The 27,249-nt window shown below is 38.9% G+C and overlaps 2 long non-coding RNA genes across 7 annotated transcripts in view; both read right to left on the bottom strand.

Moving 5' to 3' along the window:
* The window catches only part of LOC104004372 (uncharacterized), a 32,506-nt gene extending 11,872 nt beyond the window's left edge, over positions 1-20,634 (bottom strand). For 2 of the 6 annotated variants that reach the window (XR_008538791.2, XR_008538792.2), the window contains exons 1-4: positions 18,461-20,634; positions 18,265-18,352; positions 16,086-16,313; positions 11,308-11,432 (exon numbers count right to left, since the gene is read on the bottom strand). This is a non-coding gene — a long non-coding RNA (uncharacterized LOC104004372). The other 4 variants (XR_677309.4, XR_008538793.2, XR_001708694.3 and 1 more) reach the window with 4 other exon arrangements.
* A 3-nt stretch (positions 20,635-20,637) lies between these two features.
* LOC107968058 (uncharacterized) lies at positions 20,638-26,519 on the bottom strand. Its single transcript, XR_001708935.3, has 3 exons — positions 25,030-26,519; positions 23,695-23,784; positions 20,638-21,487 (listed from the first exon to the last, which is right to left on the bottom strand). It is a non-coding gene; the product is annotated as an uncharacterized LOC107968058 (long non-coding RNA).
* Between the last annotated feature and the right edge of the window lie 730 nt (positions 26,520-27,249).

Raw genomic sequence — 27,249 nt, 5'->3', positions numbered from 1 at the left:
CTCAGTAAATGCATCATCATCCATCCAATTGCTCAAGCCAGAAACTTGGTAGTCATCTGATTCTTCTCCCTTACTGCACCTATATACTGAATCTATCAGCAAATCCTTCCTATTTCAAAATGCATCTCCCATTTACTTATGTTCTTCTTCACTGCTGCTGTCCTACTTTAAGCCATCATCATTTCTCACCTGAATGATTACAAATAACTTTCCTATTTCCCTTCTTGGTATCTTCCAATCTACTCTCCACATAGCAGTCAAGATGAGCTTTACATTTTTTTACAAAATGTGAAGAAAACTATCCATTCCCCTTCTATTTAATGGCTTCTCAGGTTCAACCTACAGAAGTCAAACATAGCCTGCCCCACCTTGCTGCTCAACCCAGCCTCCTACCATTCTGCGTCTCTCTCACTTGACTCTAGCTACACCCACTGCAGATTTATTTTAGGTCTTTGAATGGCCCATGTGTTTTTCTTCCTTATACTCCCTTTGCCTGCGAAACTCTTTCCCCGGCTCTTTAAATGGTTGTTTCCTTCTCACCCTTTGGGTCTTAATTTAAATGTCATTTCCTGAAGGAGGCCCACTCTTGACCACTCCATCAGCTCTTATTCCTGATCACAGCACCTTGACTATTACTTTCTTAGCACTTTGCATAAGTAGTTATGCATTTATTAATTTGTTCACCTGTTACTGTTGGTCTGCACACGGGAATGTAAGCTCCATCATGCTTCTTTTGCACATAGCCTCTACTTCATCAGCCTATTTTGGTGCTCAGCACATAATAGATGTTTAATAAACATTTGTTGACTGAACGAACAGACAAATGATTGAACCAAACTCAAGGACGATGGGGTGGAGATGAAATGGAAGGGTGGCCCTAGGAGTGGTACAGGGTCTGTCATAACCGGCTGTTGTGGCTCAGACACCAGTTCCTTCTGCCTCAGTCACCATCAGCTTTGGCGTGGACATCAACAGTTAACAACTTGTCTAGTGGGAAGTAGAGGCCAAGCTGTCACCTCTGGCAGAGATGAGATGGATGCAGCCCCACAGTAGCCTGGACAGTCTGGGGTCCAGTCACAGTTGAGGAGGTTTATTGCCCGAACCCTTCAGTGGTGCCATATGGGAGGAATTTAGGCCTTGCTAAGACCCATATGGGAAGAATTTGAAGGGACTGTGGATTCTACAGAGGAAGTGAGGGGGAGCCAAGAAAATGTCATTTTGTGAGAGTTGTTGTGGCCAGGGACATGTAGGTCTTGATTGCCTGTCTTTTAAGTCTTGTCTCTCAATTGCTAATGTATTTGGAGTTTGATTTTTATCTTCAAGACATTTAGAGTGAGCAGTAATGGTAATCACTGGCATCAATAGCAGTGGAAGATGAGGACTCAAGGAGTTAAACGAAACCCCACTGGTGGTAGTGGTTGCAATTTTATGAAGTCCACTTTGGAAGTACATTAAAAATCAAATACAAAAGATCTTTGAGCCATGTTCCAGCTGTTATAAAAACACTTCAGGTATTTATGTCAATGAGTACATTAACAGTCTTAATACGTCACAGGTGGCTGCATTTTATTTTTTAAAGCATTCTTACAAGGCGATCCAATTTAAGTATACATTTGGGCTAAATTCTCATCCTTTGTGGCTCCATAGGGACATTAATTCATTAGTGAAAAGGCATAGAATTCTTTAAAAGGAAGAATTGTCTACTAGTTAGTGAGTTGGCCTAAAATATTGGGAGCTCTATATCCTGTTTCCACTCTGTTCATGGTCAAATTATTTCCTTCAGTGGGAGCTGGTTTGTCTCAGGGCTGATTTCTTTTGTTGTCCTCCTCAACATGAGTCCTGGGTGAGGAAAATGAGATTACAAAGAACCAACATGTATTAGTCTTGCCCAATACCCAGCCTTTTTAGACTTCCTTGACGTCCATAGCTGAGGCTACTTAAGTCCACTTTCAGACTCAGCCATTTCCCGGGTTTAAGCAGCAGTCAAGTGTTCCAGCACATGCCCTAAATCACTGCACACAGTCAGATGTACCTCTGGTCCGTTCTGACCTTGAGCTCCGCATTGCACACAGGCCCTTCTGTCACCCAAGATCTAGTCTCCACCTCACATGCCAGTTCTGAGAATTGGGCTTCTCCGTTGTTGCTAGTACCTGAGTTTCTGTGATGGAAATCTGATGCTGCCACTGTCTCTCTTTTTAAAAAAATTCATTAAAATTTTTTTGTATTAAATATACATAAGCTAAAATTTACCATTTTGACCATTTTTAAGTGTGTAGTAGAGTGGCACTAAGTACATTTACACTGCTGTGCAATCATCACTCCCATCCATCCCTAGAAGCTATTCATCATCCCATACTTGAGCTCTGAACCCATTAAACAACTCCTCATTTTCCCACTCCTTACCCCTAGTCCCTGATAACCCCTGTTTTGCTCTCTGGCCATTGGCATTGTCTCTCTCTCTCTCTCTCTCTCTCTTTTTTTTTTGACAGAGTCTTGCTCTGTCGCCCAGGCAGGAATGCACTGGCCCGATCTTGGCTCACTGCAACCTCTGCCTCCTGGGTTCAAGCAATTCTCCTGCCTCAGCTCCTGAGTAGCTGGGATTACAGGCATGCGCCACCATGCCCAGCTAATTTTTGTATTTTTAGTACAGAAGGGGTTTCACTGCATTGGCCAAGCTGGTCTCGAACTCCTGACTTCAGGTGATCTGCCTGCCTCGGTCTTCCAAAGTGCTGGGATTACAGGTGTGAGCCACTGCGCCTGGCCTTGGCATTGTCTCTTATATTGACTCTTGCCTCATTCTTGCCTGCCCACTTCTTTGTTCTTTGGCCACAAGGACTAATCTGGGACCACAGTCTTATTTTTTTAAGCCCAACATAGACGGTGAAACTCTTCTACGTGCTTATTTTCTGTCTTCCCAGACTCCTGATGTGAAGGTTAAAGTGACTCCATCTTGGAAGCGAATCCGCCATATTGACTTCTGATTAACCCCCTTTCCAGGATTGACTCTGAGATTTCCAGTTTATCTTTGCTTCTTGTGTAAGAGCACATAGTTACCATAAATCCTGTCCTTAGATCAAATCAACCTTCATAAACTCATACTTCCCATAAATCCTACCCTTAGATCAAAGTCCTTCCCATTCCCTCTGAAGTATGTGTACCCTTTTCCTATGGTATATAATCCCTGGGTCTGGGGGTGATGGTAAGGAGGTTTACCTGGCTTGCATCTACCTAAAACCATGCTTCTGTCTGTAAGTTCCCCAATAAAATCTCTCTATAATGCAAGCAGGACTTGTGTGCCTCCTTCTTTGGTTATCAAGTTCCTTCTGCATTTTGGGGGTTGCTTTACATATACAGCCCTTTCATGAAATGACTATTATTCTATCCTTCAGTCTTCATTGCTTTTCTCTGGTTGTCTTTCATAATTTTCCTACTACATTGCTTTGAGATCTTTGCTTCCAACACATTCTCTCCACCTCCAACCCCCTTCCCCCGTATCTATTTCCCTACCCTTGGATATAGCATTCTATCTGCTAGACTATACTTCCCAGGGCCTGTAGCCAACATTTCTCCCTACTCCCTAATTCCAGGCCTTGGCTCTCTCAGCATGCTCCATTCCATTGCTCTTCCCCAGGCTATCTGGCTGCCCCTTGAGGCATGAGAACATTACCCTTCAGTGCACAGTCACATGGAGACAAAGCCACTGGCTCTGCAACCTTTAGAAGTGCAAAGATCTCACTCTCTCTAAGAGGATATAGATTCAAATTCAGAATTATTAGCAGAGGGCAATGAGAATTTGCAAAGTGTTGCACGATGAAAATAGCACTCTGGTAACAAAAATTGAGATGAGTTTTAATAGGCTAGAGTGACTCAATATAAAATCTCATTTTATATGTAGGTTTAAAAAAGTAATTTCTTTCTTTTTTTTTTTAAAATATGGAACGCTTCACGAATTTGCATGAAGTGATCAACATTTCCCCAGGCCCTTCACCCCAATGTGTAAAATATGAATCTCTTTGACAACATCCCCAGTAAGGGTGGCCCTGACTTCTTTTGGAAAACTCGCTGACAGAGATCTAAGTATATCTCAAAGTGTCCCGTTGTTTCTGAGTTGGTTGGATTGTTAAAACCTAAGGTCCTATTCAGAAGAGACATTTCTTCTTCTAATGTGCAGTATTATTCTCTGCTTCTATTCAAGTCTGAGTTCTGCCCAAGAATTGGTTTCTATACATTTTAATAGGAGGTATTTTTAGAGGTCAGTGAAATATTACTGTGAAATTGAAAGGAATGACCCAATTCCTCATCTCCTTTCATTAGAAGTGATACATATTAAACCGTATCTCCCACATAAGAGAGATTAGGCAGAATTAGATATTCTTAATAACTCTGAATTATCAAGTACTCCAGTTTCCCAGTGAACCTTTGAAAATAGTGCAGATTTTCGAATCAAAATAGCATTTGGGTCTTCTCTGATAGTCTAATACTCTTTGTCATGTGGTCAAGACCACGGCAAACAGGAACAGGGACTAGGGTCTCAGCGTCAGGCAGATGAGAGAGGTGATTAAAGCTGAAATGCAGTGTGGAAGGAGAACCAAATAAGGTGAAGAGTGACTTCACCAGCTGTGCAGAAATCAAAGACAAAAATGATCAGATTAATACAAGAAACAGAGATGGTGAAAGCATTTGAGGGACAAACTGAAAGAAGAAGATAAATGATAGAACCGAGGCTCAGTGTTGCTCAGGAGAATTTTCTGGTTAGTGTCGACACCCATTGGGAAGGCCAAAGCCCATCTTGCTGCCTTCACTCATCAGAAGGTGACGTTTTTGTTTTGGATGTCTGATGTCCGCTAACATGTGCCCAAACAACAGGACAAAAAATGTATCAAATAATTTTTAGTTGTATAAAGGACATTCAGTTTTTATTTGAAAGACCTAGGTTCAAGTTCCAATTCCACAACTTACCAGATGTGGATTCAGAGCAAATTACTGACCCTCTCTGAACCTGTTTGTTTTCTAAATAATAATAACAAAGCCCAGTTCTTAGTCCTGAGGCATCCAATGAGCTCAGGAGTCTTTGAGCATTAGGGAGCATTCTACAGTAATTAAAGGTAGATTTTTCTAAAAGAAATAAATCTTGCAGGCTCTGAAAAGAAAAACTCGGCTCTTTGTTTCTCAGGAGATGTCAGCTGCATAAAGAGAGCAAAGTGGGAGAGTTTGTATTTTCCTGTACAGTTCTGTTCAAGTGTTCCACGGCATGTTTTTTCAGCTGCTAATAATGGAAATTCCTGCTGCCAAATATGTATTAATGATAACACCATTTAAACCCTTCCTGGCTGCCACTTTAGCACTAAGCCAGCACATTTGGGTTCCACGAAGCCAGATGGTACACATTTTTCTGGAATTTAGCTTTATGATGCCACTTCAATTGATTCTAGACTTTGTTATATGGCTCTCCCCTAATCTGTCTTACATTATTACAGGAAACAGAAGTACTTTTTAAAAAATAAACTTGACTTTTTAGTATAGTCTTAGATTTACAGAAAACTTGCAAAGACAGTTCTTATGCTCCATGCTCTGTCTCCTTTGTTATTAGCATCTTACATCACGGCACATTTGCTGCAATTAATTCACCAATGTTGACACATTATTATTAATTTCAGTTCATACTAAGGAAATCTAAGATTTCCTTAGATTTCACCTAACATCCTTTTTCTGTTCCAGGATCTCATCCAGGATGCCACATGATATTTAGTAGTTGTGTCTTCTTAGGCTGCGACAGTTTCTCACGTCTTTCATTTCTGATGACCTTGACAATTTTGAGGCATTTTTTTGAATGTCCCTTCATTGGGAATTGTCTTCCTCATGATTAATCTGGAGTTACAGGTTTGGGAGAGGAAGAACACAGAGGTAAAGTACCATTTTCCTCATGTCAAGGATACATTCGATGAACATGACTTACCACTGTTGTTGTTTTTGATCACCTGGCTGAGGTGGTGTCCAGCAGGTTTCTCCAATGGAAAGATATTCTTTTATTCCCTGTTTTCACACTGTGCTCTTCTGAAGGAAGTGACTGTGTGCAGACCACACCATCTCATCTCTTTGAAGGTGGCGTATCCACATGAATTACTTGGAATTGTTCTGCATGGGAGATTTGTCCCTTTTACCCCATTTATTTCTTTATTTATATCATTATGGACTCATGGACATTTATTTTATATGTTGAATTATAATCCCATGCTACTTTATTTAATTTTTTGCTCAAAATTTTCCAGCTTTGGCCATTGGGAGCCTTCAGTTAGCTCCTGTATTCCTTTATAATACCTTCCTTACTGTGGGGTTTTGTTTGCTTTATGTTTGCTTTTGTATTTTGGACACTTCCTTACTTTCTTGCACTATAAGATACTCCAGGCTCATCCTGAATAGGTCTTTATGGTGTTGGGGTACATATCTTCTATCCTTAATTTGTTGAGAGTTTTTATCATGAAGGAATGTTAAATTCTGTCAACGGAATTCTGTTTCCGTTAAAATGATTATATGGTTTTTGTCTTTCTTTCTGTTAATGTGATGCATTGCATTTATTGATTTCTCATATATTAAACTATTCTTGCATCTCTGGAATGAATCCCACTTAATCATAGTTAATTATCTTTTAATTTTAAAATTTTAATGATCTCTTGAATTTATTATTACTTGCTTTATGGCCTAGCATAAAACCTATATTGGAAATTTTTCCATGTGTACTTGAAAAGAATATGCATTCTGCTGTTGGTGGTGGAGCACCTTGTATATGTCAATTAGATCAAGTTGATTGATACTGTTGTTTAAATCTTTCTAGTTGTTTTATCAGTTAATGAGAGAGGAGTATGTAAATCTCCAACTATAATTCCAAACTATAATGCCAACTATAACTCCAACTGTTTCTACTACCAATTCTGTCAGTTTTTGTTTCATGCACTTTGGGGCTTTGTATAAATTATGTATTATAAATTATACATTTATAATTGTTTCATCTTCTTGATGTATTGATCCCTTTATTGTTATTAAATGTCTCTTTGTCTCTAGTAATATTTTTTTGTCTGAAAATCTATTTTGTCTGATATTAAGGCAATAATTTCAGCTTTCTTCTAGTTACTGTTTGCATAGTGTATCTCTCTGAAGTGTGTCCATTGTAACACAAATCTGCTGTAATTTATTTTTTATTTCTTCATTGTTGGTTATTTATGTTAAGCATTGTTTTGTAGGTAGTTTCCCTTCAGATGTTTAATTATTTTCTTAGAATAAAATTCATTTAATTATCATCCCTCAAACCAGAAATGTTTCAAAAATTTTTCCATAGTTATATGGGCATAGTGATTATCCTTGGGAAATTATAAATTGATGAAAGTTATAATTATTTTGAAAGGAGTTGTACTATATGTTTTATATTTATTATATAGTTTCACATAATCCTTAAAACCATCCAGTAATATAGATATTTTTATTATTTTTATAATTGTTTTTTGAGACGGAGTCTCTCTCTGTCACCCAGGCTGGAGTGCAGTGGCACAATCTTGGCTCACTGTAACCTCCACCTCCCGGGTTCAAGCGATTCTCCTGCCTCAGCCTCATGAGTAGCTGGGATGACAGGCGTGTGCCACCATGCCCAGCTAATTTTTGTATTTTCAGTAAAGATAGGGTTTCACTATGTTGGCCAGGCTGGTCTTGAATTCCTGACCTCAGGTGATCCGCCCACCTTGACCTCCCAAAGTGCTGGGATTACAGGCATGAGCCTGTAATTTATTTTTATTTTTACAGATAAATACCTAAGGATCATAGAGATTAGGCAACTGGTTCAAGTATACAAAACAAACACTAAACGAAAGAGCCAAGGTTTGAATTCAATTTCTGTTAGACTCCATTAGATAATATGAAGTTTTCCTTTAACTCTTTCTCTTTTCTTACTTCACTGCTCTCCCCACACAAGCATTGTTTTTTCTCCTCACCTATCCCCACCCATTTCTTTTTGTTTTTCTTTTTGAGACCAAGTCTTACTCTGTCACCCAGGCTGGAGTGCAATGGTGTGATCTCGGGTCACTGCAATCTCTGCCTCCCAGGTTCAAGTGATTCTCGTGCCTCAGCCTCTCGAGTAGCTGGGATCCCTGCCCCTTTCCTTTCAGATACTTAGTGGTTCATAGTGTGAAAGGAAAGTAAACACTTTCACCATGCCAAAAAGAAAAAAATTAAGCTGAAAGCTGAGTCATGCAAGAAACTGCCTTTCCTTTTGTTCCTAAGCAGACAGCTACAGATAAAAGGTTAAACATCTCCACGGGTAGCTACTCCATGTTCGCCTTATCTCAATTTACTGAATGTGAAACAAATATTAATTGCCTATTCTCCTACTTGCTTTTTATCTCTTGCAACATGTGGATTCAGCAATGTGACCATCCATCCCCTTCCTCTTTCCACTCCTGCCCACTTTCCTCCTTTAAATATTGAAACCCTTAAAATCATCTCTGGAAAAAGGCACAGATCATAGACTGTTTCTGTGGTTCCGTGTTCTTTTCTCCTGGTCCTGTCCTTAACCTTGGCAAAGTAAACTTCTGAATTGATTTAGACCTGTCTCAGATACTTTTTGGTTGACAGTAGCACGTTATTGGTCCCTCTCTGTCAGAGTCCAGAAACTGTGATGAACTCATTCACAGTTGTTCATGCCCTCTATAAAGGTATTACCACAAGTGGGAATCCCATTCCATAAGAATATTATCTTATTGTTTCAGTGGAAGGTCAGGCAGAGAGATACAAGATGAGGACTTGGGAAAGGGGAGTTATTTTTGTTGTTGCTGTTAAAGTGGTATATATATTGTGTGTGTGTGTGTGTGTTTGATGGTGGTGGTGGCCTATGTATTCTTAATGAGATCTCCTAAAAATATCCAATCCTGTCTCTCCAGGCTGATAAGTAATATCTGCTTATATAGCATCCATCACATATCATTTAACAACAGTTTCTAGGAGGAAAACCAAAACTGATGATAAAACATAGAAATAATTGGCAAGTAGATTGATGATAGTGAAATCCTTGTGTACATAACTGAAGAATAATATAGGGAAGGCAAAGAGGACTTTCGTCTGAATGGGGATTAGTCTATCCATCTATCAATCTATCTATCCACACAGATATACATAAATACACACATCTGTATATTACTCATTCTATATATGCATTTGTGTAGATATAGATATGGCTTCTCTATGTCAAACTAGCAATTACTTTTTCAGCACAAAATACCTCACTCAGCAATGATCCTCATCAATAAAATCAGATTTTGTTACATCACCGAAGAGTTCAAAAGCTATTCTCCCTTTTGTATTCTGTGCCAACAGAAAGAAACACACAAGAAGAAGACTGAACTTTAAACTTAGCAAATTTGAAATGCTGGGAGAATTTTATGAATAGTATAAATGATTTTAGATACAAATAGTGTTATTTCATGTTAATACTTTCCCAGAGCCACCATCCTTTTTTGAGTCTGCAAAGTGATTTAATTTTGATCTTTTAGAAATGTTCTTTTCTCCTGAGAAAAAAATTTGTCATGGAAACAGTGGCAAATGCAGAAAGGGTGGGCATTTACAGTTTCCCAAACTGTTAGAATTCTCAAGTTCTGTCCCTGTTTTTTATGATGGTGGGGGCACAAGGACAGGGATATGGACCGAGGGAGTGTTTGCACCAAGAAGAATATCTAGAAGAGAGTTCTGTACATTTCGGTCTGAATTTCACTGGGTATATGCCTTATGGGGAGAGAATAAGATGTAGAAACAGAGAGAAGAGACCACTGGTGAGAAGATAAGGCCATTCCTAAGATTTCTAATATAAATTTATAAACATACAGGTGTATGTGTATACATATATGCTTTGCACACATATGTATTTATGTGTTGTGTATACATATGTCTGTGCATGTATATGCATATACACACATATATACATACATTACATACATACACACATGTGCATACTTTTTCCCACTGAAGTTGTTGAAACTCTTGAAAGTTGGACTTGAGTAATCAAAAGCAATGCTTATTCTTTTCCATTCAGTACCAAGGAAATCATATTTACCACGGGTCCAGAAAAGTCTTTTCTCTCTTTCTCCTCCCCACTACCCACCAGTCCCCACTCCTTTTGCACATGCTATTTGGTCACTGGCTATCCCGAGTGGCTCATCTAGACAGGGGTATGTGGCCAGGACAGGTTAGGGGTCAAGATAAGGTGGATGTTTGCTGTAAGGCAGTGCCTTCCTCTCCTTAACCTGGGGTTGTGCTTCTGGGCATGTGAAATGTATTGTTCCTTACTCCGATTTCCCAAATACAACCTGAAAATGTGAATGTAAATGCCTCTGTCCTTTAGCCAGACGTCTAGAGGGCTATCTGAGGGCCTCAGAAGTAAAACTGACCTCCCCAGGGAAACTAGGCTCTCAATTCCTTTCTTAATTCTCTGTAGGATAATAAAACATGAAGTGGAAGATCTTCTAGACCAGCACCTTAAATTTGCAGATAAGAAAGCTGGAACCCAGAAAGGCTGAGAGGCTCAAGGTCTCACAACTGTTTATGCTCAACTGGGAAATGAATTTGTTTCTCTGGCCCATCAGGTCAACATTCTTTCCACTCAGCTATGCCGCCTCCTACCTCCTGAAAAGATTCTAGCAGGACCCTCTGATGAAAAGGAACTTATCTTTTTATATCTGCTGTTTAAAGCTTTTTTTTTTAATCATCGCACAATTTTATGAGTTAAGTTATGTACATAAACAAATACTATTACTTATTACTTGTTTACTATCTCCCTTCTTTTGGACATCAGAAAACCGAGGGTCTGAGTTGCAGCAACTCCCACAGAATCTCAAAAATGCACCCAGACTGCTCCTGCTTGCAGGACAAACACTCAGTACAAGCTTCCGATGAGGAATGTGGCTGTTGCAAGAACAGGACGCCACGATTCAATCCCTTCCCACGGCTGGCCCTGGCTGCCCACTCACATCAAGCAAGGGCACAGCATCCCTTCCGACAGCCTGACCCCCGCCCCCAGATAAACCGACATGTGGATTGCCAAAGGCATTCATATGCGATGGTGCTAAGACTGCTTGACGCTAACACCACACTTTGATCATTCAGTCAAATCAAAAAGCATTTATTAAGCATCTGTGTGAGGCTCCCTGCCGGGGCTTCTCTTTGTATCCCTAGCATTCACACTTCCCTGCTTTTCTTCTGCGTCTCTTCACCCCTGCCCAAGAAAACTCCCCTATCCACAGGAATCTCACTGCTGGTGTTATCATGTCTTACCCAGAGTGGGATCCCATTTTGGTTCCTCCCAAGATGCTATTCAATGTCCAGGATGGAACTTTGGGAATGGACCGGTCCTCTCTCCATTGTAGAATCTACGCATCCATCTCTGCTTCCTGGAGATTCTGTGTGAGGAGCACCTTAGTTAGGAATCAGAGCAAATGGCAATGAAATTTCAGTCTGTGCTCTTCTTTCAGAATGCAGAGTGAACATTTAGGAGGGTTTTTAGAAAAGCAGTTTACAGCCAGTAATTGGAAGCGTTGAAGTGTTTTTGCAAGACCAGTATCTCAGATTACAGATTTATGATTTGCTTGAAAATAAATCATTTATTTTAGGCTTGAACTTTAAAAAGAAAAAAAATAAAAGCTTAGAATGATTTTCTTCAAGTTTTCTATGACATTCTTTACATCAGGAAGAGAGATGAGGGAAGGCAAGATGGAGGTTTTAGAGAGAACGGGGTTCCAATGTTATTTTCCCCTTGGTTCATTTATGAGACTACATTTTCCTAGCTGCATACGCTATTTCCATTGTATGACTCACACAGACAATTTACTACATTTAAAATTGTGTCAAATTCTTTCTGAAAAGCTTGGGTCAAATACACATACTATGTATACAGTTGGAAATTCTTCCTCATAGATCCAGCTCATGGTATGGATGTTGTATTTGTGTCCTCGTAGCCATGGCAACTAGAAAAGGGTTAAGCCAGGGCCTCAGAAAACCCAGAGGCTGTGCAGTAAAATATCATAAGTGTGTATATACTTCCTAAAATATACTACTCAAATATGGATTAAGAAATCTTAAAACCACTGTCTTAAAATTAATTTTTCATTCCTAGTATGCATGTTATTGCCTAAAAAGGATATTCTCAAAACAATCTCTTTCACCTCACTCCTTTTCTCTCTAAATTGTCGTCTAATGACCATTTATCTCAAAAGACAGACTATGTAAATCCATGAGAAGTGCTTTGGTTTTTAGATATGGATGAGAGACATGCCAATGAGAATATGAATGAAGTTGTTTTCTGGCTGAAACAAACTGTCTTTTTTAGATCTCTCTTTTAAATCCATTTATATGAGAGTAATAAAACACTCTTCTCCATTTATTTAAGAACTTACTAAATAAACTTGGGCAACCCTTAACAATGCCAAGATGTTAAACATTCACCAGCTCTAAGAATTCAGACTCTTCTTTGTGTTGGCTGATGGCCCTCAGGTCCCTGACTACCCCTTTTAATTTTCTTACACACTTTACCCTGTGAGATAAATTTTAAGAGTTTATCCTCAAAATAACACTGGATAGGAGTACAGAATGCAATTCTGTTTTTTTTGTTTGTTTGTTTTCTGAGACAGAGGCTCACCCTGTCACCTAGGTTGGTGTGCAGTGGCGCGATCTCAGCTCACTGCAACCTCTGCCTCCCAGGTTCAAATGATTCTCCTGCCTCAGCCTCCCAGGTAGCCAGGATTACAGGCACTGGCCACCATGCCCAGCTAATTTTTGTATTTTTAGTGGAGATGAGGTTTCACCACATTGGCCAAGTTGGTCTTGAACTCCTGACCTCATGATCCGCCTGCCTTGGCCTCCCAAAGTGCTGGGATTACAGGCGTGAGCCACTGTGCCTGGCAGGGAATGCAATTCTTATAAGGCCCAGAGCCATTGCAGCATTGGATAAAACACCATCTTTTATATCCATACACCTTTCTTATTTACATTTCCAGGTGCAAAAGGAGGATGGGTAAAAAAACTTTCACTAAGTGGTTCCCTGTCCCACTGCCCATTTCGTAAGGATATCAGAGAAAGTATTAATACATCCCCTTGTCTAAAATGCCTGGCTTAACTTTTAACCTTTGACACAGTATCAAAGTTTTCCACACGCTTTATTTATTTCAAGATATTTCTATGTAGGAAATATATTTTATAATGAAATAATAAATGATAAATCATAAATGGCTTTATGATTTTATAATAAACATAAATTTATGGGAATATATTTAAATGTTCACTTCCAATCTTTGATACCATCTCATATTTAATATCTAAGAATCAAAAAAATATTTCAGGGTCAATATCCTGGCCCTTCTTCTGCCATCTGGTGGAGAAATAGAGAAGCGGTGAAATTGATGCATCAGGAGTTTCTTCAGAGTCCTTAAATGCATCAGTCAGCGAATGCTTGTGGGGTATTATTATTATTTATTATTATTATTCATTAAACAGTACTCACCAAGACACTTGGCATCATTAAACATCATGCTCTGCAAAGTAGCCACATTCAGTCTCTGTCCCCAGAAGAACTATGAAGCATTACATGATTGAAAGCTCCCGGATGATTTAGTTATTTTCAAGCAATCAGTTCAACACACAGTGTAAGGAAAGGACTCCTTAAGACTGTGAGGTTGGCATTTAGGTCATTTTAGCAGTAATTTGCTTTATAATGATATTCTGGCCCCAAGATGCTATGCTTTTCTAAGCACTTCTAAAGAGAAAGAAAGAAGGGAAGGAGAAAGAGATGGATGCAACTCTCTAATGCCTTACAAATCCCCAAAATGACATTTTAGGTTCATTTTTAAAGCCATTTAAGAGTGTCAGAGAGACTCTTTATGAGCAAAAATAACATCTCCATGAGGTATCTGCACTTTAATCAAATTTATTATAGATTACAGAGTATGGAGAGCAGAGATGTAATAACAAACATCCTAACTGCCACAGATTTGAGGAAAGTGACAGCCTTCTCAAATTAACTTCAACAAAATGATGTTCCAAGCCTGTTGAATTGCCCCATACATAGCCACGTCTGAATTCCCATCTTCTTGCCAAAATCCATAGAAAAGAGGCAGCCATAAATCATGTAGGAAATACATTCATTGCTATTAAATATCCTTTACATTTCATGGAAATGTGGCTCTTTATGCTGATGGATTCTGGCTGAAGGCACTCAAGACCAAAGGACCATGCTGTTTTGTATTGAAAGTGGCTATTGGCTTGGTCCATTGCCACCTGCTCTTTGGTTTTAAAAGGGCATTGAAATCTAAGGAAGGCCCTTCACAGTGTTCCAGAATCACTACCCGTGACATAAATAGAGAAAAAAGCAGTGCTGATGTAACCAATGCTCTCTTAACTCGATGGGGCTCTCAAAGGGGTTATGGAGCATAGAGAACTCCCACCCCGACTTCCTGCTTCCTCCACTCAGCACCCTCTTGGCCCAAATCACCCTTTGGCTTAAAGAGGGGAGGAAGGCTCCATCTTGAACATTGCCCATTATAAATAATCAATGTGCATATTTTGGATATGCACTGGATATGTGATGCTTTTCTAAACAAGATGAGAATTTATGTACCCCCAAAATAGACACATAAATTACATCCTTTAAAAATACATCCTCTAAGGTTTTTGTTTTCTTTCTTTTTTTTCTGTAGCTGCTTCTTTATTTCAACTTCCCCACACACATCCTTGACTGCTGTGGCAATGTGAAAGAAAGGTCAATGCAATTTCACAATTGATTCCTACAAATTCTTTCCCTACCAGAGTGTCCACCAGGGAGATCATGTAACATCTGCCTGTAAGTGGTGGGTTTGGGGGCCATGGAAGAGTAACTGGTGATCACCTGGAGCCTGTATGGGTTTCTTAATATTAGGTTATGTCAGTCTAAACTCATTTCTTTCATTGAAATTGGTACTGTAGTATAAATGCAGTGTATCTAGATGACAGCAAAATTTCCTGAAAGATGAAGGAGAAAAAAATGAACTGAATCCAAATGTGCTGGATTTGGGATAGATAGATAGATACCAAAAGAGGGATGTTTCCAGTAGAAAGCTAAACCATTCTGTTCTTTTTTCACATTTTAATTAATAACTTGAAAGAAATATAAAAGGCATGCCTTTAGAAATTTGCCCAATAAACATCCAACTGAGGATGCTCTTGATGACAGTCCATGTGCTGGGAGCACAGGCAACGCAGGAAGCCTGACCTTTGGGAGGCTACAGGCTCTTTAATTATGCCAATGCTAGAAAGCAGGAAGAACTAAAGACTGGATAACAGAATCACAAGCAAAAGCCAGGCAGGCATTTTTTAGGCTAAATTTCTCAGAGATGTATGTGGTATTCTAAATTCAAGATAAAAAAATGTAAGAATCCAGCAACAGAAGAAGAATCCTCTTCCAGAATAGGAAGCTATGGTGTTAGCAACTGTTTCATGAAAAAAAACTTAATGGTTTGAGATGACCGATAGAGGGTGACAATGTGACATAGCTCCCCAAAAGACCAGTGCAATCTTGGACTGCATAATATAGATATATGAAACCAGAGCAAATTGGCAACCACTTCTTTATATTTTGTGATGTTTCTAGTGATCTCAGAGTGTTGTATTCTCCAGTAGACACTGCACATTAGTCGGGTCACAGACAAACTAATGCCTTCCCAAAAGATCTACTGAGATGATGATGGACTAGACACTAGAAGCTATTCACCAGCAAATGTTTAGTGAGTGCCTACTTTGTTTCAGTCACTAATTTTGGTGCTGGGGATAAATGATGGCTACAACAGACAAGGTCCCTGTTCACATGAGGATGACTACTTAATGGCTAAACAAAAGACAAATACAAAGTTGATAAGATAACTTTATATACTGATAAAACCTACTTTAAAAACCACCAAAAACCATGTTATGTGAAGCCAGTGGGAGACAGAATTGACTCAACATACAATAAAACTGCCTATAAATCTAGTTACCCCAAAGGAAATCAAGCCTACTCCAGAAGAAGATATATTGTCCAATCTACTTACCAAACCAGAAACTGCACAACCTTTTTGATCAGGAGTTGTTGGCCCACAGCTGGAAGGTTCAACCTCTGCGTGCCTTCAGTACTTTGTAGGTGCCACTAGTAGCTCTTCTCACTCAGCCCATGGAGGTGTCATGTCTGTCTCCCCAGCTAGACTGTGAACCTCAGGAGAACTCAGGCTGCGAAAACATATTGACTTTCCTCCTAGCGCTGTACATGATTCCAGCAGGCACTTAATAAATGTTCAACAGAAGGAATTAAAGTATCAAGTGAGTAATATGATTGGAAGACTTTCAAGATGCTTACCATCATGTGGTTCCATAAGTTGCACGTATTTCAGGGAGTGGGTTATAGAAAATCCTAATTGTTTACTTGAAAATTTCAACTGGACATCCCTCAAATATATAAAACCCAATAAATTAAAACCTGTATCTCTTTCCCAAAATAATTGTTTCTCTTCTTATATTCAACATCTTATAAGGTGGCATTGTTATTCACTGAAACAAAGGATCTGGGCATAATTTTGGTTGATTTTTTCCCCTTCCACTCCATAGCCTCTCTCTCTCCAATTCCTGGGTGGTTTCCTCAACTTTGCCTAAACCATCCTCTCCATCCCCTACAACCTTGGTTCAGGTTGTCGTCATTTTTACCTGGTTTCATAATCAGGAATCATTCAGTCCCAAGTGACTAAAAACTAACTCAAGCTTGCTCAAGCAAAAATAAACTTATTGGCGTGTATAACTCTAAAGTCCATTGGTAAACTGGTTTCAGACACAGGGGGATGTAGGCTCTAGACTGTTAGAGGCTCAAGCAATATTAATACAGCTCTGTTTCCCCTTCTTCTTGTTCATTTTCCTGTAAGTATTGGCTTAATGATCAGGTGTTCTCCATGTACCAGGAAAGATGGCCTCTGGAAGCTGCAAAGCTACATCCTTTTATGAAGAAGAAGAAGAAGGAGAAGGAGGAGAAGGAGAAGAAGAAGGAGAAGGAGAAGGGGATGGGGAAGGGGAAGGGGAAGGGGAGGAAGCGGAAGAGGAAGAAGAAGAGGAAGAAGAAGAAGAAATTCTATGTCTGGGCGTGCATATATGAATTTTCAGTAGAGAAGCTTGATGAATACTGCTTGGATTATGTGCCCACCTGAACCAGGGATGGGTACTGTAAAGGGTTGAGTTTGGGTCATTTGTCCACCCTTGTGTGAGTGGGCCAGGCAATGAGAGACAGGTGACTCTCTTCCAAAGGAACAGATGCTAGACAAAAAAACAATAGCTATTCTGTACAGTCACGCTCTCTCACTAACTTCTAATTACTCCGTGTCTCGTACTTCCTCAGTACATGCTCTTCGTTGCCAAAAAAAAAAAAAAAAAAAAAAAGATCTTCCCGAACGGCAATTCTAATTCTCTGTCTTCCCTCCTGAAAACCCTTAAGTGGCTCCTACTGGCCTGTAAAATAAAGTCAAACTTCATTCGATTCTCACTCCTGCCTACCTCTGATGTATTTCTCCCTAGACTGCTCTCCCGGCCAAAGCTCCAGCCATTCTCAACTACTTGCAATTTATCAAGCATACAAGATTATTTTGTGCCTTCAGTCTTTACTCACAGTGTCCCTCTTCCCTTCCTTTCACTAATCCCACAATCTCATTAATTTCTTCCCAAGAGTTTGCCCAAGAAGCATCTCTACCTCACCTCCCATCCCCCACCCCCGAAAAAGCCTTTCCAGCTCTCCCTCGGGTAGGATTTTTCCACGTGTGCCCTGTACACACCTTTGTCTCTTTAGCTCATGCATTTGTTTACATGCCTATCCCCATCTAATAACCTGTCAGCTCCTAGAGGACAGTGATCAAGCTTCATTCATCCTTGTGTTTCTGGTAATCACCTGCAGATAATAGGCACCTAATAAACCCTTTTGAGAGAGAATGAAAGAGAGGAAGGGAGAAAAGAATAAAAGGAGGGAAAGACAGGAAGAGATTTCCCAAGGCTTGTCTTTTCTTCCCAGATAATAAATACATTTTGAAAATAATATTCTGGGCAAAAGCTCTTGCCTTTGTTATCTAAATCAAGCAATGAGTAATAGTGAGAATTTCGGGTCCAGTCACTGTGAAAGGTAGGTGCAGGGAACATGGGAAGAGGGGACAAAAAGGTGACGTTTTATGGCATGGGTCAAGGCAGAGCACCTGCATATCCCACCTGTGTAGAGCGGAAGCCAGGTCACAGGTTGGTGAAGCGGCATCTGCAGCAACGTGCCACGGCCACCCTGTTTCTGTCTTGCTTCTGACTGGGCAGTCATGTGGAGAAATGAAAATGAATGGAGAAATTAAAAAGGTGACCTAATTTTCTGCTGAAAGCATTTCCAGTCATAGGTCTGAGTGCATTTTAATTATACCTGGACACAGGGGCTCCCACTCAGACGTAACTGCAGTCCCGAGTGGACTGTCCCTGTGGCTGTAAAGAGTTGTCTGAGCCTGTGCTTCTCTCAAGAGCCTGACATCACACTGATCATTAAGCAACTGCGCAGAGGAGCAGCTGGGCGTTTCCATGGCAACCTGCACTGGGTTGCCTGCAGAGCTTGGTAACAAGAGCATTTTATTATGGGTCATTAAGGGCAAAAGGCTTGATTTACATTATTTCCTGCAAAATCCTATTATTTCAGGTGTTACATTCCATCTCCATCTATGCTGCTTTTCTAGAAAAATATCATGAGGGTTATTAGGTGGAGAAACCATAAGAGGCTTCAGGTAAACCAAGCCATACAGTGATCTGTAGATGAGAAAAGTATTTTGCCAAAGGGATGTGTGGTCCAGAGGTATCTAGTGTTCTCCGAGGCCAGAGAATTCTTGCTGTGAAATGTGAAGTCATTCCTTTTATTGTCTGTTCCCTTTGCCTGAGTCATGCTTTTGACTGGCATTCATGAGGATTCTTGGATTCTGTGTTCTGCTAAATAAATAACAACAAATCTGGCCTGACTGTTCCTTAGCCACATTAGCTGCTGTCCCAGGTGTCTTATATTCCAGAGTGACCAACATGCAGCAAAAGGTAGCTCCTATCAGCGCTTAAGCACGTAAAACTCTAGAAAGCCATGAGCCTCTCTCTCTCCTCTTGTCTGTACTTGGGAGCAGGGAGATTAAGCGTTCAACTCTAGCTAGTGTCTTTCTGCTAGCCCGGGCCCCTGGCCAGTACTGCACGCTGACCTGGAGCGGATGGACAGTGATTGCTTTTGAAGTGTAGTAGCATTAAGTCGATTTGGTGAAGGGACTCTGGAAGGTCATTGTCTCACAGCTCCATCTGCTATCTATGATTAAGGATATCAAATCTACAGAGGCCATACCACAAATGCCGTAGACTGTGCTCAAGCTTCCAAACCTGTGTAACCCGACGATAGTTAACTTAGGCCTTTCTGAATGCTTACAAGTACTTTATGACTGAGAAGAAGCTGGGGGTCTTGCCTGCCAGGATGAAAGCTGAAAACTAGAGACAAGCAGCAGTGGGGTATCATTCTTAAGTTTTTTGAGTTAATTTAGTACTAGGAATATGCGAGAATCTTCCCTGTTCAGAAAAAGCGTTTGCCTAAATGAGTGGAACAATGGGCATGTCATTGAATTAGCTCACGATTTCACTGGCATTTCACACCATCCTCCAAGGATGCAGTAATCGACTTCAGATGACCTAAAGCAGAGCTGTGGCCAGCAAGTGGGTGATTGTGCATCCTCTGCTTATAAAGACGATGCTACTGAATTGCAGGCTATTTTTTTTAACAAAAGTCTTCCTCCTTTTAATATTCACCAGAACTGTTAGAGCTAGAAAAAGTAGATTTTTGTGTCAAATTTCAATCTTTGAACTATAGAATTAAGGCATCCCTAATATGAACAGTGCAGTCTCTTCTATTTGGGTTGAGTGACCCAAGGCAGAAGGCAGGGGAATTAAGACAATGTGGAGAATGTTCTTGGGTGTATCTCCTGGTGAGACAGAAGGACCAGAGAGGTGAGAACAGTTCAGATTTCCTGCTGAGCAGCATGAGGTACCAACACATAGGACATCCAGTGTACCTTTCAAGTCCAGAAGATATGACTTGAGGGTTATGACAAAGAGATTATTTTACAACTTGCTTTTCTTGCCCCACCAAAGGGTTTAGGCTAGATTAGATTTGGAAAATGAGGCTATACTATAGATACACAGTGTCCAGTATGTCAACACTTAACAGAACAGAGGTGCATATGAGTTTTGATAGTTTTATATCAGCAGTTACCTCTAGCTAAAAGGATTGCAGCTACATGATGTGTCAAACATCCCTTTAAAATGATTGCAATTTAAGAAGTCCAAGGCCGAGGCGGGCAGATCGCGAAATCAAGAGATCGAGGCCATCCTGGCCAACATGGTGAAACCCTGTCTCTACTAAAAATACAAAAAAATTAGCTGGGTGTGGTGTTGTGTGCCTGTCTTCCCAGCTACTAGGGAGGCTGAGGCAGGAGAATCACTTGAACCTAGGAAGTGGAGGTTGCAGTGAGCTGAGATCACGCCACTGCACTCCAGCCTGGCGACAGAGCGAGACTCCGTCTCAAAAAAAAAAAAAAAAAAAAAAAGGCTCCTATTTCAGGAGGCAAATCTTCCAGCTATGTAAATCAGTGAGTATACAAATGATTGGAGTGAATTTTAGAGTGAAAAGGGGCAGTTTTACAGGCAACTCCCCACAGCTGGATTAAAAGATGGCATTTAATCATAAATTATCGTCCTAAACCCCCTCCTTCAGCTCTGATATGTTTATAGTCAACTCTCATAAGACGTTTACAAATGAAGAACTGTTTTTCTTGTATAAAGATAACTGAATAGGAATGGTATTTGCACATAAAATTAATTCTTTGCAACCTATGTTTTAAATTTCCTCTATAATACATTGAGAGAATTTCTGTTTGGTGTAAAATTTAAGATAAAATTTGTATGTTTAAATATTGTGAACAGAACACATGCAGAGCAGATTTAAGGAATGAAAACATATTAGACACAAGAATGACAAAAAAAGAGATACAAATTTTAAATAAAACCCAATTCAATAAAATGGAAAGGTCCTAAACTTGTAGTGGTGTTAGTTACTTCTGAATATGCCCTTCCCTTGTATATTCCTGGCTTCTAAATAAATGATCTGTATTACCAAAAATAACAGTGAATTAATATTATAATGGCTTCAGCAAGATGAACTAATTTAAGAAATGAATCAATTATATCTTAAACCATTAAAAATTAAAATAATCTTGTTCTGAATGAAAGGTCCGACCTGCTTGTGAACATGTCTCAGAAAAGATTCCTCTTTCATATTATTTCTCTTCTTAATAGTTGGGAAGAAAATCATTGCAACTTTTCCAGGCCTGTCTCTCCTCAGTTCCTGAAGAAATCGTTACCTCGTCATTTAGCGTTGGGCCTATGAAAAACCAAAAAGTGTTGTTGAAAATGAAAGGTTTAGTTATTTCAATACTTTGCCTAGGCAAAACAGTTACTTGAATGATTTTTCGCTTCTTTATTCAAAAAAGAAAAGTCATATCTATTTATGAGAGGAAATTTAAACTAATACTGACTCCTGGACACTTCTTTCTGCACTGCTGACGTCAACACTCCTGATTCCATACCTCTTGCTAACATATGTGACCACATAGTGTATTAACATAGTGACATTACACTTCCTCAGTGTGACACCTTTTATTCTTTGATTGGATGAAATGGTCAAAGATGTCAAAACAGTCCCCTTATAAGATAACTTTACTGGCTAATTGGAAGTCAGCAATGGTCAGGCCTGGAGACCTTTTAAGTCACAGCAATCTCCAGGGCTGATTAACAAAGAGATCTGTAGTTAAAATTTCATAGACTAGCAAAGCAGAATAATAGCTTTTCACTGTCTATGTCTGAGTCTCAGGAGTTTTAAGGGCTTCACAAACGCCACCTAATGATTTTCTGCAGCATCTTGGTAGGATAGTATGAGGCTGGCATACTGGCTATGGAGCGCAGATGGGGCTACAAAGCCATTGTAGTGGGTATGGGATTTATGTTGGTAATGCATTAAGCCATGCTCTTTTTAATTTCATTTTTAAGGATTTTAAGTACATAACACAGGTTGATCATACTCATTAGTCAAAGTCATGCTATTAGCATCAATCTGAGGACAGTCCTTGATTTGTTATAATACTTTTCTATTCATCTTCCATTTCTCATCCTATTCATTTCCCTATTCTACTGGGAAAGTATGTAAAAGTATGTCCTGTCCTTCCAGGTCCACCATATGTAAATGTGTGCATTATGATCCAGCAATTTTGTCCCTGGAAGCAGATCCCAGAGAAAAGCTAGTACAGATTCACAAGAAACTGTGCACATGTTTCTTTTTCACAGAGTTGTTTGGAGAACAGTAAAAAGTTGGAAGCCACATGTGTCCATCACCAAGTGAAGAGATGCATAAATTATGGCTTATACACATGGCAGAATACTGTGTAGCATTTGGAGGTAAGGAATTAAATTCTCATATAGTAGCATGAAAATGCATGAAACAGAATGAGATCTAGAACACAATGTCATTTATGTAAAACTTTCAAGCCATACACATAAAACAAGGCTAAATATTTCTCAAGATACATGATTATTTCTTGTTTTTCAAGGAAAAAATGGATGTACTTGATTAAGAATGAAGAGAAGAAAGACAAAGAATAAATGTAAGAGAAGGGGAAATGGAGTGGTCGATGGATACAATTCATTAACTACGTACCAACACAACACAAAGTATGCTACACTCATTCTCTTATTTCAAACATATTAATAACCTATGAGGTAGATACTATTATTTACCCTACTGATAGTTGAGGCAAAGGAGACTCGGAAAAGGTAAATATCTATCCAAAGTTTCACTGCTGGAAAGTGGCAGAGCCAATTCACACATGTAGGCAATCTGGGCTAAGCCATCATGCAGTCATAAAATCTTCATCTCTGGAGAGCTGTACTATGGTAAATTTGAGATCATTCATTAGGAATTTCCCCATAGCCAGTTTTCTGTTACAACTCTATGTTAGCTATCAACTAACTATTAATGGTTTTTGTTTCCAAGTATCTAGATTCCAGGAAGTATTAAAAGTAGAAGACACAAATATAACCAACATTAATATATTCAGCTTCCTGGAAACACATACATTTGTGTCTGATCTATTCCTTAGTGTTTCATTAATTTGGTTAGCATGAGTTGATATCTAAGAAACAAATAAGGCTAAATGCACTTCAAAATTTAATTTCTGGATGTAGAAAACTGAGAAAGTTTCACAATGTGGTGACTCATCTCCTTTACTGACTCTGAAAACTTGACCCTATGTATTATTTCTCTTTAAACTCTGTAGATTTTTCTTAGTAGATTATTAAGCTTCTGAGAGTATGTGTTGTGTTTCTTATTAATATAAAATATAGCATAGTTGAACTTTAAAATATGAAAGAAAAATGTTAATTAACTGTAATAATCCATTAAATTTTCTTCCTAGAGGTTTTATGGGATGTGTCTAGGTTGCTAGAGATTAAATTTAGCAGCAATAAAATCTCTTGGCTATAAATCTAAGTAAATAAAATTTTTTTAAAGAAAGTCCATAAAGCCAGGCCACACACCTATCATTGAGTTGAGGCTCTACTTGCTCTATAATTGCTTCACGGAAATGTCTTGTGAGAGCTCCAGCAAAGATGGCACAAAGTCTGCTTCTGATCAATGAAAGAAACCAAGACAAATGTGAATGGGTCACTCCACTGTCATCACTAAGTAATATAAATGCTTGAGATTTTCACTATTCTAATAAATATTTTCAGTATGTAATCCAGAAAGAGAAGTAAAACATTCAATTAGGAAGCCATGACAAAAAGTATTGTCTGTTGATAATCTCATATGAATCCTCAAAAACTAGAATAAAAAATTGGGGGTAGAGTGGGAGGGGAGATGAAATTTGTCTTAGATGAACTTTGATATTCATGGTTCCAGAAATAGAAAAGGAATTGAATAGTAATAGTGGAAGGCAAATTTAATACTTTCTATCTCTCAGATATTTACTAGCACCTATTACAAAAATATTTTTATTTCCACTAAGAAGTACCTAATTAAAGGATTCTACAGGAACTCCATTTCTTTCTATAAAGCAATGGTTATTTGTGTTTTGGTGGGTTATAAACCTCTTTTAAAATCTAATGATAGTTAAAGACAATCTTTTTGCAAAACGCACACTCATGTGTCATTTTGCATAAAATTGCAGGGGTTCATACATCCAAAACACAAGGACCTAGATTAAAAAGATCAAATGTATAGACTATACAGCAACTCAATCTACATTTCCCTCACCAATTCTTTTAAAATTTTTTAAAGTTTTCTAAGAAACACCTTGACATTTACCATTTTTGCAGGTGTTCACAGATTATACAGAAAGAAAATCAATCATAGTAATTTGAGCATAGCCCAGTTTTGACATAATTAGATTTTGTTTATTTAACTGGAGCTGCCACTGAATTCTGCAAATTGCAGACATCATAATGACACTTTCAGGAACTAGTGCTGAAGGACAAAAAAAAAATCTGGTTACCAAGGAGAAGTCTAGTGATGCCTTGTATCTGTAGAAGGGGGGCAATACTAATCAGTGGCTATACAAAACTAATAGCAGACAACTAAGAGTTCATCAATGTTTCTAGCTTTTTGAAAAAGTAAATCTATAAGAGTATTCCAGTGGTGTCATTGACACTCAATTAAAATATTCTTGTCTAACCCCCATGACAGGTACATTATTAAGGTTTAATGCAATCATATTTTGGCAGCAAATAGAAATGTTATTTCCCAGGTGCACTGAATCAAATTGAAAACATTTGTTCAATGATGAGATCAATTCTTTGTCTTGGGATGATCTAATGAGAAGCATTTATCCATTAGAAAAGGCTTTAGACTCCAAAGCTATATGTGCTACTTACCTGAATGTTCATCTCCATTCCTCAGTGTCTTCAAAACAGGGGTGCAACAGAGATCTAAGATATCGTTAGAATCTGTTCATCTAGCTCGGCCATGCCTAATGAAGGACGTCATTTTCTATTTTCAGTTTTTTAAAGTTGTTTCTGTGTGGATGATATTATTTAAAGCAACATGACAAATACAAGCTAGATAATGAGAATTTGGGAGGTATTATGAGGATCCCTGAAACAGGAAAGCAGAAAGACTGGGTTTGTTGCCTGGCTCTGTCACTGAATAACTTTGTCAACCTGCACAGTCTCTGTGGGCTTTAATTTCCTCACATATAAATTGAAGATAGAATGCTTATCTGTTAGGGATTTTTCCAAGTTGTCACACCAGCCATTATAGGGAAGTATGTTTTTCTCAACATTCCAAATGTACTTTACGTTTACTTTCTTAATTCTTTGTAGTATCAATGTATACAATTTAAAAACGTGAATATTACCGCAAGACCCAAAACAACAACAATTTTTAAAAACCAGAAGTTTTGGTGTTTTAGACATGAAGTCCTTGCCCATGCCTATGTCCTGAATGGTAATGCCTAGGTTTTCTTCTAGGGTTTTTATGGTTTTAGGTCTAACGTTTAAGTCTTTAATCCATCTTGAATTGATTTTTGTATAAGGTGTAAGGAAGGGATCCAGTTTCAGCTTTCTACATATGGCTAGCCAGTTTTCCCAGCACCATTTATTAAATAGGGAATCCTTTCCCCATTGCTTCTTTTTCTCAGGTTTGTCAAAGATCAGATAGTTGTAGATATGCGGCGTGATTTCTGAGGGCTCTGTTCTGTTCCATTGATCTATATCTCTGTTTTAGTACCAGTACCATGCTGTTTTGGTTACTGTAGCCTTGTAGTATAGTTTGAAGTCAGGTAGTGTGATGCCTCCAGCTTTGTTCTTTCAGCTCAGGATTGACTTGGTGATGCGGGCTCTTTTTTGGTTCCATATGAACTTTAAAGTAGTTTTTTCCAATTCTGTGAAGAAAGTCATTGGTAGCTTTATGGGGATGGCATTGAATCTGTAAATTACCTTGGGCAGTATGGCCATTTTCACGATATTGATTCTTCCTACCCATGAGCATGGAATGTTCTTCCATTTGTTTGTATCCTCTTTTAACTCCTTGAGCAGTGGTTTGTAGTTCTTCTTGAAGAGGTCCTTCACATCCCCTGTAAGTTGGATTCCTAGGTATTTTATTCTCTTTGAAGCAATTGTGAATGGGAGTTCACTCATGATTTGGCTCTCTGTTTGTCTGTTGTTGGTGTATAAGAATGCTTGTGATTTTTGTACATTGATTTTGTATCCTGAGACTTTGCTGAAGTTGCTTATCAGCTTAAGGAGATTTTGGGCTGAGACAATGGGGTTTTCTAGATAAGCAATGGCAACAAAAGCCAAAATTGACAAATGGGATCTAATTAAACTAAAGAGCTTCTGCACAGCAAAAGAAACTACCATCAGAGTGAACAGGCAACCTACAAAATGGGAGAAAATTTTTGCAATCTACTCATCTGACAAAGGGCTAATATCCAGAATCTACAATGAACTCAAACAAATTTACAAGAAAAAAACAAACAACCCCATCAAAAAGTGGGCGAAGGACATGAACAGACACTTCTCAAAAGAAGACATTTATGCAGCCAAAAAACACATGAAAAAATGCTCACCATCACTGGCCATCAGAGAAATGCAAATCAAAACCACAATGAGATACCATCTCACACCGGTTAGAATGGCGATCATTAAAAAGTCAGGAAACAACAGGTGCTGGAGAGGATGTGGAGAAATAGGAACACTTTTACACTGTTGGTGGGACTGTAAACTAGTTCAACCATTGTGGAAGTCAGTGTGGCGATTCCTCAGGGATCTAGAACTAGAAATACCAAGCCATCCCATTACTGGGTATATACTCAAAGGACTATAAATCATGCTGCTATAAAGACACATGCACGTGTATGTTTATCGCAGCATTATTCACAATAGCAAAGACTTGGAACCAACCCAAATGTCCAACAATGATAGACTGGATTAAGAAAATGTGGCACATATACACCATGGAATACTATGCAGCCATAAAAAATGATGATTTCATGTCCTTTGTAGGGACATGGATGAAATTGGAAATCATCATTCTCAGTAAACTATTGCAAGAACAAAAAACCAAACACCGCATATTCTCACTCCTAGGTGGGA

The sequence above is a fragment of the Pan troglodytes genome, chromosome 14, assembly GCF_028858775.2.
Source record: "Pan troglodytes isolate AG18354 chromosome 14, NHGRI_mPanTro3-v2.0_pri, whole genome shotgun sequence".
Classification (NCBI taxonomy): Eukaryota; Metazoa; Chordata; class Mammalia; order Primates; family Hominidae; genus Pan; species Pan troglodytes.
Note: the sequence above shows the minus strand (reverse complement) of the source record. Positions and strands in the feature narration are given on the sequence as shown.